This window comes from Paroedura picta, chromosome 1 (genome assembly GCF_049243985.1).
Source record: "Paroedura picta isolate Pp20150507F chromosome 1, Ppicta_v3.0, whole genome shotgun sequence".
NCBI lineage: Eukaryota > Metazoa > Chordata > Lepidosauria > Squamata > Gekkonidae > Paroedura > Paroedura picta.
This window is the reverse complement of record NC_135369.1, coordinates 164,760,765-164,773,831: the sequence shown is the minus strand read 5'-3', so window position 1 is coordinate 164,773,831 and position 13,067 is coordinate 164,760,765. Positions and strand designations below refer to the sequence as shown.

Genomic DNA, 13,067 nt, shown 5'->3' with positions numbered 1-13,067 from the left:
GGAAAGAAAAGAATATAAGCCATGGCATGTCAGCGTGGGGTGTATCGCGTCTTCGTTGCTGACCTGTCAAACAAGAAAAAAAATTTAAAGGGCAAAGGGGATCGAATGATACTCACCGCTCCAAGCCGGTCTCCGAGGCACACGACTTTGCTGAACAATTCCGCCTCCATGGCGAGGCAGAACTCCTTAAGGATATCGCCAACCGTAGTGACTCCGAGTCCGAATTGCTGGGCTACTGTCCGGAAGTACTGAGGGGTTGCCAAGTACCACAATGCGACCGCCACCCTTTTTTCCACTGGCACGGGGCGCCGCATGCCAGTGACTTGCCTCTCCATGCGTCCACGTAGAGCCTCCACGAGTTCAAAAAATGTCCCCCTAGACATTCTAAAGTTGGCAATCCAGTGGTCATCATCCCAGCGAGCCCACACAAAATTTTCCCACCAGTCAGAGGATCTTTCGTCCGCCCAGAACCGGGGGGGGAACCGGACCTCTGCCAGAGCTTGCCAGTGCCTCTTTGCCGCCATGGTTGCCCGTTGAGAACGTCTTGTGCTGCTGGTCATCGCTCTGGCAATACGTTCTCGGTATTCCTCTGAAGCAGCCCTCCTATGCTGCACAGTGGTGCGGATACGCTGGATCAACGCAATCACCCGAGCCAACAATTGAACAATAATCCTCTCCATTTCAACGTTAACCTGTGCTGCGGGCAGTAGGCTACGCAAACAAAGAGAGGCCGACCGCGTGTCTGCCCAGGTGCATATAAGCAGGTAACCTGTGGGCGTGTACTGTGGGCGGGGATTAACCTTTCAAACATATCAATGCATCAACCTCTGGTTCATAGAAAACAATAGAAAACACGTTCAAAGGGCGCCAATGATTTGACGATAACGCGTTGCTACGGGTTTCCCAAGGTTTTTTTAAAAAAAGGGGACCCCGACAAGTCCGTCTTTAGGGTCGAGGTCAAAGGTGTGCCCGCAGTTTGATTGACGGGCACGGGAGGCCAGAAGCGCTAAAAAGGGACCTCCTTTGTAGCGAAAAGACGGAGAACCGGAAGCCTGTGGGTTACGAAAGTGACGAGAAGTGAAAGTGCTAAATTCCGCAAAAACCGCAGCTGTGCGTTACGGGCACAGCTACTTACATTTCGCTAGTTGAAGTAGCGCTTTCGCTAACAGCAACCAAATAGCAACTTTGAGCTCTGTGCGAAATGGCCCTAAGAGCCTCCCTCTGGGGGAAATACTGAGGTCACAAAACAAATAGCCAAATACTGTGCCATAACAAAACTGTCCTATTGGAAATTTGCCTTAAGTAATCTTGTCATGTTTTTATACTTTTATAATGTTTTAAATGTTTGATTTTTAAGTGTTTTCATGGTTGGTCATTTGTACACTGCCGTGATTATGGTTTTGCAAATTGTGTGAGTTTTTGTTGCATCAGAGAGAACTCTGAAAGCTCTCAGTTTTTGGAGAACCTAATGGAGGTCTGCAGTTACACTCACAGAATGGGAGAATTTTGCAGTTCAAAGGGGCAGTATCTGAATGTCATTGTTACTGTACAGTCTTCAACCTTTCCTCCACCCACCCACCCCATCATTTCACTGACTGAAGATGGTCACAACTTTGACTGTATGCTTCTTAGACCATAGGCCCTTGATGCGGACATTTCCCCCACCAAGACACATTCAGCTCCAAAGAATACTTTTGTAGACAAATGTTTTGGTAGACAAACAGGCTATATACTTGAGTAATGAATTTAATTTTGCAATGAATAATTCAACTGTATTTAAAAAACGTCTTTAAATATGCCTAATCTGAATTAATTTTCCACTTGAAATACTTAGCCTTAATGTATGACAGTTATATTACCGAGTAAAGCCCTAAGGTCTTTTTCTTTCTTTCATAAAACTGGAGTTAAATAATAGACCAATGTTAAATGTAATTAGAGTTTAATCAGTAGTTTAAGACTTGAGATCCATTTTGAGGATACATGTGGATTGTACTGGAATTGCTCTTTCACCCAGTCCTCTCTCTACTATGACTACAAACAGACAATAGAGATTGAATTATGGGAGAAAGACCTTTTCATCTTTCGTTAATGTCATTGGTAAGAAGAGCATGTTGAGAACCAGCATCAGTACATATATATATGTCAAGTGAATCGAATTCAAAGCCAGGGGAAAAAAACACATTCTAGTAGGTGGAAATGTCATGATGTTTTCATATGTCAGCTTTATACCATTTTGTAGGTATTTAGATATAAATATAAAAGAAAGATGTATAAAAAAACATGCTGCATGTAGATTAAAGTTTAATTGCTAGAAAGGGAGAAGATTGGCATTTGGTTCTATTAATTAACTGGCATTTGATATGACGTGCCAAATGACTGTCAGAAGCCAGTTTAGATTCTTGCTGGTGAAAAATGAGCTGCTTATTTAAGTGACATCGATATTCTCTGATGAATTAACACAATTTTATATTCCAGTGCAAAGTCTTGGGTTCATCTCACTCTTTTGTATGTTATGACTTTTGTATGTTATGACTTGATTCACTAAAACATGCACAAAATATTTAAAGGCAACATCTCTTTGGCAAGTGGCTCAGGAGTTCCAAATTTAAATTGCCTCTTGTGGCACAGGGTGGTAAAGCAGCCGACATGCTAACTGAAGCTCTGACCATGAGGCTGGGAGTTCAATCCCAGCAGTCGGCTCAAGGTTGACTCAGCCTTCCATCCCTCCGAGGTCGGTAAAATGAGTACCCAGCTTGCTGGGGGGTAAACGGTAATGACTGGGGAAGGCACAGGGGAAGGCACTGGCAAACCACCCCGTATTGAGTCTGCCATGAAAACGCTAGAGGGCGTCACCCCAAGGGTCAGACATGACTCGGTGCTTGCACAGGGGATACCTTTACCTTTACTGTATGCCTAATTGCTCGAAACAAAACATTTAAAATTGTCGTGGTATGGTTAAGAGCAATGGCCTCTAATCTGGCGAGCCGGGTTTGATTCCCCACTCCTCCTCCACATGCAGCCAGTGAGGTAACCTTGGGCCATTCACAGTTCTCTTAGACCTGTTCTTGTAGAGTAGTTCTTTTAGCACTACCTCTGCCTCACCTACCTCACAGGGTGTCTGCTGTGGGAAGATGAGGGGGGAAAGTGTTTGCAAGCCACTTTGGTACTCCTTTAGGAAATGAAAACCAAAGTATAAAAAACAGGGCTTCTTCATCACTGGAAGATGGTTTCCTACCTTTTCACTGAACCATCCATTACTGGGCATTGTGTCAAAGAGAGATATCTAGGCTAGATGGATAATTAGTTTGATTCAGTAACTGAATTTATCATCATTGTCCTCGTCTCCTTTCTATATGTTCTGATCACTGGATGATAAAATCTTTAAAGGCTTCTGCTCAATGCAGGGATTTAAGTTTCAGCCCAGAAAAATGACTGAAAGGGATTGATTCCTTTGGGCCATAATGGTGCATTTGCAGCGTGAACGTCTTCTACACAGAGATGGCTATCAGGTAAGCCCATGGTTCTCATCCTGTGGAACAGGACTCTGAAGGAGTTGACAGCTGTCTCTCCAGGCCAGAAGGAAGGAAGGTGAACTTGGTGAGCTGGAAAAACATTTCCCACCACATATCAAGGAACCCACATAATGATCAGGCCCCCATATAGTAGGACTGTCATAGACTGTGGGCCACGAGCAAACAGCACTTCAGCTTGTACCTTTGGCCATGCTCAGACCTTTATGCCTGCAGTCATAAAGGAGATAGGACCTCAGCTAGATGTTATACATCTGACAACACCATAGATACATGGGGAAATTCCTAGAGCATCACCCTGAGGCCATTTTCTGGCTATTTCCCCCCCATATATCTTGAGGACAGGAGCCTGGGGCCAAAAGTGGAAGTTTTTCTGCCATGGACAGGGAAGGAAACAGCAAGATATCCCCACCAGAACTATTTTTGTTTAAGGAGCCTTTGTCTACAAGAGTAACGGCTTGTCTGAAGTGATCAGAATATTCTTTAGTTCTACTGTCCTTAGTATTTTTACCAAGCTACTGTGTTGCTTAGTTTTATACACTTGCCTGGGTTTGCTGGGATTTAAAGCTGGGATTTTGAGTTCCAGTAAACTCCCCTGGCTCCTAGAAATTAGGTACTCTTAGCTAGTATCACCACTTTCCCACTTCCTAGATGAGTATCACACTACCTTACTGAGGAGTCTGAAGCACTTTCTCACACACACAAATCCGAAGAAATGCACATGTCTGATTCCCTCTTTTTAACTGCACAGGGATCCTTGTTCTCTCCTGAGAAGAATTTTCCTTCCAATCTGGCCTCACTACTCACTACTCAAATTACCACTTAGTTATCCTGACACTGTAGATCAGGGGTAGTCAAAGTGCGGCCCTCCAGATGTCCATGGACTACAATTCCCAGGAGCCCCTGCCAGCGTTCGCTGGCAGGGGCTCCTGGGAATTGTAGTCCATGGACATCTGGAGGGCCGCAGTTTGACTACCCCTGCTGTAGATTATGTAGGTGTCAGTACTAAACTCAGTTCTCTAACCACAGTTTCCCCTCAGAGCAGATGGTAAACTAAGGTTCTGTCAGGCTGCCCTCTAAGCCAAAATCCGTGTGCTTCAGATCCCTTCGGTTGAAAAATCTCCAAAGCAGGGAGGGCAACACAGACAGAGCATTCCTTCCTGCTCTGTCTTTCCCGCCATTTGCTGGGGCCTGGAGCAAAGGGGAGGGAGACCCATGGCTGGGCCAGCCAATCATTGCAATGCATACGGAGGTCCTGCAGCTTGCTAAGCTTGCTTGCTGCAAAGGAAGACAAGATAGCAGGGGGGTGGGGTTAGCCTATAGGGAGGCATGGTTTTTTTTGGGGGGGAGGGGAATATTTCTTGGCCAATCATAAAAGGTTTTTCCTTTTTGAAAATCTTACGTGCTTGGCCAAGAGAGTAGGGGGTCTTCTTGCCTGTTTCTGTTGCTGGCTGCTGCCTCCTGACCTGTGCTGCTCTGGTAGAGGAGATTCTTTGAGTCTGGCTCCCAGAGAGTGTGCTGGGCCTGGCTGGCTGGCTGGCTGGCTTGCTTGCTGCTGCGCTGAACATTGGAGGATCTTCACTGCTGGAGAAGACATCAAACGGTTTGCCTGAGGTCTCCTCTTGCTTTTTTTTCACTTTTCTTCTTCCCCCTTCTTAATCACACTTTACTTGACCTCACTTCTTATTTTCAAACCAAACTATTATTTTGATCTCTGTGGGTGGGGTGGCGTCTGGGGGGGTTTGGGATTCACTGTTTCTTTCTCCTAGTGTTTCTTTCATCTATTTTATCTGATTGAGGAGCAGCACTGTTTGGCTTTTCTTCTTGGGGTGCTGTTGTGTTGCTTTTTACAGTTCTTTCAGTGTTTTTTTTTTCACTGGGGTTAGCCCACTTTGCTGTTGTTGTTGCTGCTGTCGTGGTCTGTGGGGGCGGGACACTGCTTGTTGCAGATGGTTCTGGGGTGCTGCTGTTCTCCCAGTTTTGTTGCTGTTGTAGTTCTTGTTGTGGATTGCCCACTTTGGGTACTGTGGTTTCCTGAGTGGGTGGCCCACTCTGGTTTGCTGCGGTTGAGGGGGGCAAAGCTTGGTTCTTCATGGAGTTCATATGTGCAGCCATATAAGCGCCAGGAGTGGAGAAGAATGTGGTTGACTGATGAGCACTTGGTGTAGTGGCTAAAGACGGCTGCCTGTAACCTGTAGCACCAGGTTTGATTCCCCAGTGTTCAGTGTGTGGACAGTGGGTGTGGACTGCTTTAGGATGCTTAGGGCTGATCCTGCATTGAGCAGGGGGTTGGACTAGATGGCCTGTATGGCCCCTTCCAACTCTATGATTCTAGGATTCTATGACATCTGGGAGGCTTTGTCTAACTCCTGTCAGAGCTGTTCTCACACAGCAGTTCTGACATAGCTCTCTCAGGGTGTCTGGCATGCGGAGAGGGAGGAAAAGGCGATTGTAAGCCACTTTAAGGCTCCTTTGGGTAGTGAAAAGCAGGGTATAAAAACCAGCAGCTAGTCTTCCTCTTGACTTTTCTGTATTTGTTGGGGGGAGGCTGGATGGGAGAGCCTTTGACGATGGGAGCATGGATTAATCCAGGGGTAGTCAAACTGCGGCCCTCCAGATGTCCATGGACTACAATTCCCAGGAGCCCCTGCCAGCATTCGCTGGCAGGGGGCTCTTGGGAATTGTAGTCCATGGACATCTGGAGGGCCGCAGTTTGACTACCCCTGGATTAAGCATTTAGACTACCCTGAGCTCCTCCACTGGATAATCCTGCTGAGGACGAGGAGGAAGCTGTTCATGTGATCTCGAGCTAATAGATTGTTTGTTGGTGTGGATTTGTTCTGCCCACCCAGGGATTCCCTCCCCCCACCCGGTGTGGTGTTTGGTTAGCCTCCAGGTTTCCCCTGGAGGCTGGCTTCCCTAGCATACCACTAGTGGTACTGTGAGATAGACAGAAAGTAGGGGCATGAGACTATCACATGTATTCAACACACAGTTTATGGCATGTTTTTGAAGTCTTTATATACATTGTTATGGAATTGGTTTGTTTTTCCGCCGTATCTTATCTCTTTTTTTATTTTATGACTATGGATTCTGTGTTTTATATCTGGGGTTTTAGGGGAGTTTTACAGGAGATTTTATTCAGACTGTTGTAACCTGCCATGAGCCACTTGGGAGTAGCGGGTAATAAATTAAAGTAATAACAATAACAATAACAATAACAATAATAATAATAATAGGCTTCAAGAAAAGAAAATTCAACTCCCCTCCCAGATCCATCAATACAACTTTGGCTAGAATGAAAGTATCTCATTTGTTCAAAATCACCTTTTCTGCACACAATAGATAATGCACTTTGAATGCACTTTAGAAGTAGATTTTCCTGTCCCGCACAGGAAAATCCAGCTGCCAAAGTACATTGAAAGTACATTATCCTATGTGTGTGGAATGGGCCCTGGAGTCCCTTGTGTCCAATAGTTTTTTTCCTCTAACAAATAATGCAAGTGATTCTTTCATTTTTACCCATAAAAGTTTCAGTGCCTTCCAGAAGTGCAGGTTGCCTGGATTGTCAATGCTAGTGACAAGAAAACTGGGCTGTGTTACAAAACTCTGAAAGACTCTGAACTCTGAAGAAACACAGCCAAGGATGTTCTTTTTTAGACATGCTTCTTGGACCTAATCAGCACGACACCACTGGGAGTCGGTAATGATGAGGCAGCATGGCAGCCTGTCTACCTTGGCCAGGAGCAGGTGAGAAATAGGAAATGAAGCAGGATAGCCAAAGGTGACAGGAGCGTTTCATTGCAGGAAACATCAGCAAGAACCTCTATGCGGAGTTTCATTTGTGGGCTTGAGCGAAGGCCAATTGCAGGGAGGCATGCCGTAAAACTCATCAAGAACAAAAAGGGAGAGTTCTGAGAAATAAACAATTTAAGATTCATAGAGCAAAAGCTTGAGGCAGCCAAAAGGAATTAAGTCTGTTGTCAAAGGCAAAACCTCTCCTGCAAATCAAAAAGTAGAGAGACCCTTGATCTCCTTTAAATCAATTCCACTAAAGTTCCTTACTAAATGCCCACATTTAGGGGATTGTATTCAAAAGCTGCTAAGGTTCAGGAAAGAAAATGAACTGTTTGCTTCCTTTCCTGGGGGAACCAGAGCCAGGTTCGATTCTGCGCTCCCCCACATGCAACCAACTGGGTGACCTTGGACTCGTCACAGCACTGATAAAACTGTTCTGACCGAGCAGTGTTATCAGGGCTCTCTCAGCCTCACCCACCCCACAGGGTGTCTGTTGTGAGGAGAGGAAAGGGAAGGACTGTAAGCCGCTTTGAGCCTCCTTCGGGTAGAGAAAAGTGGCCTATAAGAACCAACTCTCCTCCTCCTCCTCCTCCTTCTTTATTTGAAATGCAGGCATTTTTTAAAAAATAGAAACATTAGAAATGGTATCAATACATGTATGGTTTGGGGGGTCATGTAAGATTATTTTCCCATAATTAGTACCATTAAAACAAAGTGGAATATGAAGATACCCTGGCTAGTTCTGATCAGACAAAGCAAGGATCATTCGTAGCCCTCATGAACAACATTCTATCTGCTTCCCTTTTAATTCCTCAGGTGTTTTGTCCAATCAGAGTTCTAAAAAAAAATCACAATGGGTAAAATAGCTATAGGAACATTGTGAAAATATAAAAGAATTATAACTGGTAAAATAACTCATGGAAACAAATGATTTATGACTTAATCTAATAAAGTTTTGAGTTTTAGTCATAAATTTGGATTGCATTTGTTTAATTACTTCATTTATCTCCTCTGTTTCTCAAGGGGACTCAAAATGACTTGCATCTTTGTCCTCTTTTCCATGTTATCCATTTATAAACAGACAGATATGAACATGTGACCCTCCTTGCTGTTTGTCAACACTCTTAAATTGCAACTTAAAGACTAACAACATTTGCTTCAGAATAAATTTTCACGAACTCAAGCTCATACATGATGCTCAGCCATTAAGTGGATTATTTATGCTTAAAAGCTGCTGACAACAAAAATAAAACAAATATCTGATTGTTGAACACTTTCTGGATTTATGAACTGACCTTTGACTCATGGCGGCTTATGCTAGAATCAATTGTATTAGCCTTTAAGGTGCCCTGAACTCATTTCATTAAGTAAAATAATGTTTATTTATTGATGTAAACTGCCTCCGTTTTGTATCTGGTAATGGAAATGGCAAAGAGGAAGTATCATTGCAACAAATTCAGAATTACCCCTAACCATTTTATTTTCCTTCCAATTACTAGAAATACATTGACCCAAGCAGTTGGTTGACACGAGTGGCACCATCTTATATGCTTATTTAGTTAGTTAATTTCTCTCCAGTGAAGTCCTGAAGTGTTATATCCTCTTCTCCATTTTTCTTTTTCTCTTTTAAATTTTTTATTATATATAAAGCATTTACAGAAAGATGAGAAAAGAAAAGAACGACCAGCTAGTAAAGTAGTTATTGATACATATTAGAGTATAGTCTGATATTATCTTAATAAGTATATAGTCAGTTCCCATCGCATATTAACCCTAACAGTTACTGATGTCTTTCTTAAGAAAGTCCAGGTAATTGCTCCACTGTTCATCATATTCTTCCGGTGGATCCTTCTCCATTTTTCTCACAATAACTCTGTGACACAAGTTCAGATGAAAGTGTGCGACTAGCCCAAGGTGACCCAGCAAGCTTCCATGGAAGAGTAGGGCTTCAAGCCTGGGGATCCCAGATCCTAATCTGTCCATCTAACTCAGGATTTCTCAACCAAGGTTTCATGAAACCCTGGCGTTCCTTGATGGACTTGAAAGGGATTCCTGAATGGGTGGGAGTTAATTTTTTATATATTTTAAAAATCTGTTAAACATTTCTCGATATGACCATACATGATCATGTCGGTCCACCAACCTTCCCTCCCAAAATGACCAATGAGGGGGTGGGAAGGGTAGGAACCCCGGATGGGTGTGTATTCATCTATGCTTCCCAGCCATATTCTGCATGATTATGCCCCTTCCTGGGTTTCTTGAAGCCTAATGTGACCATTTGTCCCATTTTTAGCGGGACTGCCCTGCCTCCAGACGAGTTTTCCCGGGTTCCACCGCGTCCTGCAATTGTCCCACGATGGCGCCCGGCCACGTTGCTAAGTGAGGCGGCGTAGGGCTGCACGACGCGGGGTGGTGTGAGGGGGTGCGAGGTGGAGTGGTGCGAGACAGCCAGCCCTAGGGATCCGGAGGTGGTGACGGCAGAAGATCCACAGAACAGCCCAGATGGGGCGGGTGGCCATGCAGCTGCCTCCGCCCCACTCATTGCTTAGCTCCACCTGGCCAGGTGCCACGCCCCAGAGGAGCTGTGGCCCTGTCAGGCAGGGAGGAGGTGAGGCAGCCAGGCTGGAGGCGGCAGTGGCGGTGACGGAGCCACGGAACAGCCCAAATGGGCAGGCAGGCAGGCAGGCAGCTGCCTCCGCCCCGCTCGCCGCTTCTCTCCGCCCGGCCAGGTGCCACACCCCAGAAGAAGAAGCAGCAGCAGAAGAAGAAGAAGAAGAAGAAGAAGAAGAAGAAGAAGAAGAGTTGGTTCTTATATGCCGCTTTCCCTTACCCGAAGGAGGCTCAAAGTGGCTTACCGAGCAGTGATAACAGGGCTTTCTCAGCCTCACCCACCTCACAGGGTGTCTGTTGTGGGGAGAGGAAAGGGAAGGCGACTGTAAGCCGCTTTGAGCCTCCTTCGGGTAGGGAAAAGCGGCATATAAGAACCAACTCTTCTTCTTCTTCTTCTTACAGTCGCCTTCCCTTTCCCTTGAGAGAGCCCTGATATCGCTGCTCGGTCAGAATAGTTTTATCAGTGCCATGGCGAGCCCAAGGTCACCCTGCTGGTGGCCGCAGTCCCATCGGGCAGGAGGAGGTAAGGCAAGGCAGCCGGGCTGGAGGGACCTTCAGGTCTGCGGCGGTGGAGGAGCCCCGGAACAGCCCAGATGGGGCGGGCAGCCAGGTGGTTGCCTCCACCCCGCCCCGTCTTTGCTCCGTTCAACCGAGGGAGCTGAAGGCGGCGGCGGTTGCGAAGGAGGAGCGCGCAGCGGGCCAGCCTGAATGGGTCGGGCGGACTGGCGGCTGCCACCGCCCTGCTCCCGGCTTCACTGCGCCCGACCAGCTGGAAACGAAAGAAAGGTATGAGCTCTCCCTACAACTCCATAATAAACACATTGGTATGCAGTGGGTCCACAAAAGCCACATCTACTCTCTGCTTTCCATTTTTGTGTTCCTTTTTTACCTGTTTAAGAAGAACCTGAACTATTAGGTGTATCAGAAGTATGGAACATTCAAGTATTCAGTATGCCAGAAGGGTCCCTGACAAACATGAAAAACTGGAAATCTGTGGTTATGTGCCTTATTATTCAAGAAAGTCTTAAAGCAAAAGTCTGCTTATAAAGGGTAAATCATGGGCAGTTAAAAAGTTGAGTAGGATGAAATCGTTTAGGTGAAACACAGGGAGATTAAAGGCACACTGCCATATACCAACCCTTCCCAAATCTTAAAAGGAGTTTAGATACCTCAGAGCTTGCTCTCTCTTTCTCCCCCCCCCACCACACAGGCCTTGCTTCCCTAAAGCAGCCCCATCCCTACCCCCAATTATTGAGGCACTTTCTCCAAAGTGATTTCAGCCCCTTCCCTTCTTTAGCACGGAATTCATTTTTGTGAAGGTCGATCTCTGCAGGCCTATTTGAAAAATTTTCCTGCCCTTTTCCGGGAAACCAGCAGGGATCTTGGTGGAAGGAAGGGTCTCTGGGCGGAGGGGGTGGGCACAGGGCCCCCTACACACACACACAAAAAAACATCCATTTCCAGGCCATGGCTGGAGGTTGGGAACCCCTTGGTGCATCCAAGCTGTGCAGGCTTCAGGTGATTCCAGACCTCCAGGTCAAACCTGGAGGTTGGCAACTCGCCCATCAGTGGCACCCCTCTATGCCAATCTTGAAATCTGGTCACCTTATTGAAGCCTGAAGAATATTTCAGGGTTTCTCAATGGTAACAAAGTTGAGAAAGGCTGGTCTAGCTGCTAGACCACACTGGCTCTTGATACTTCCTATCACGCCCAGCAGGGGTAGTCAACCTGTGGTCCTCCAGATGTCCATGAACTACAATTATCATGAGCCCCTGCCAGCATTTGCTGGCAGGGGCTCATGGGAATTGTAGTCCATGAACATCTGGAGAACCACAGGTTGACTACCACTGATGCCCAGTATAGCTGCCATATAACTTTATTCAGGATCTTGGAGGCTAAGCAAGCAGATCCTGACTAGTATTCGGATGGGAGACCTCTAAGGATTTGGGTGGAGTTCCTCCAAGGAGCACGAGGGGTCATAGCACAGAGGCAAGAAATGACAAACCACCTCTGAACATCCCTTGTCTGGCTGCCAGTCAATCTTCAGATCTCTTGACTAAATTACATACATACTATACACCAAATTAATAATAAATAAAGCAGAAATGAGATCAGATAATGCTATATGTATATTTCTACTGTCCTTTCTCCAATTGTTGCATAGTCCTTATGAATGCTTTTAAAGGGAAAATTGAAATTTCGTGGGATGTCTGCCATTCAGATAAGCATACTGACCATCCAAATGCAAGCAGACAGGTCAATTTCGCACCTTAATCTCAGATACCATGTTCTGTAATAAAGTGTGATAAAAATAATCTAGCCTCTATAGATTCATATATTAGGCTTTCTGGGTTTCAGTAAGAAGATTCCCCTCGTATTGACAGAAGAGATGTTTTTGACAGCTAGCATTAGTAAAGTTCTGAAGCAGGAAACCATGTGGGTAAAGTTTTATTGTCCAATATTAAATTTATTCCACAGCTCATGTATTTTCTTAAAGAAGTTGTATAAAAATCAGCACTGCGTCTACAAAACCAAAACAATTCCTACAATATTTTGTCTGAATTTTATTTTTGCAGGAAACACTTCTACATCTGTCAAAGTCAGGTACAGAACACAGTCTTTACGAACACATTCTTGTAATTTAAAAATAGTTCATGCTTTTCCCAAACCTTGTTCATATTGCTATATATTGGGTTATGGGATTTTTTAGCCTTGACCTAGATGGCCCATGTCGTTCACTTTCATCAGAGCTTGGAAACTAAGTGGGACTGGTCCTAGTTAGTATTTGGCTGGGAGATTTGACTGGACTGTTTTTTGTCCAAGGCAGTGGTTCTCAACCTGGGGGTTGGAACCCCTTTGGGAGTTGAATGACCCTTGGCCGGGGGGGGGGGAACACCATCCACACAACAGCCTTGCGGGGTAGATCGAGATAGAACATTTGTCTGGAGCAGCGGAAAAGAGTGAGATCAGCATGGCGGGACAAGAAGCAGAACTGAACTGAGAAACCCTGGGGGAAAAAAAACAATTTATATACAATCTTGACCAATGGATCTTCACGCCATTGGTCAGTTTCGGTTTCATTTTTGTGAAAGAACACTTGCATAATTTTATGGTTGGGGGTCACCATG

The 13,067-nt window shown here is 45.4% G+C and overlaps 1 long non-coding RNA gene across 1 annotated transcript in view; it reads left to right on the top strand.

Annotated features, from left to right (window-relative positions):
- Positions 1-4,953: 4,953 nt before the first annotated feature.
- Positions 4,954-13,067, top strand: part of LOC143819552 (uncharacterized) — a 152,885-nt gene continuing 144,771 nt past the window's right edge. Inside the window, exon 1 of the long non-coding RNA XR_013225007.1 lies at positions 4,954-5,144. This is a non-coding gene — a long non-coding RNA (uncharacterized LOC143819552). The remainder of the gene's footprint in view (positions 5,145-13,067) is intronic.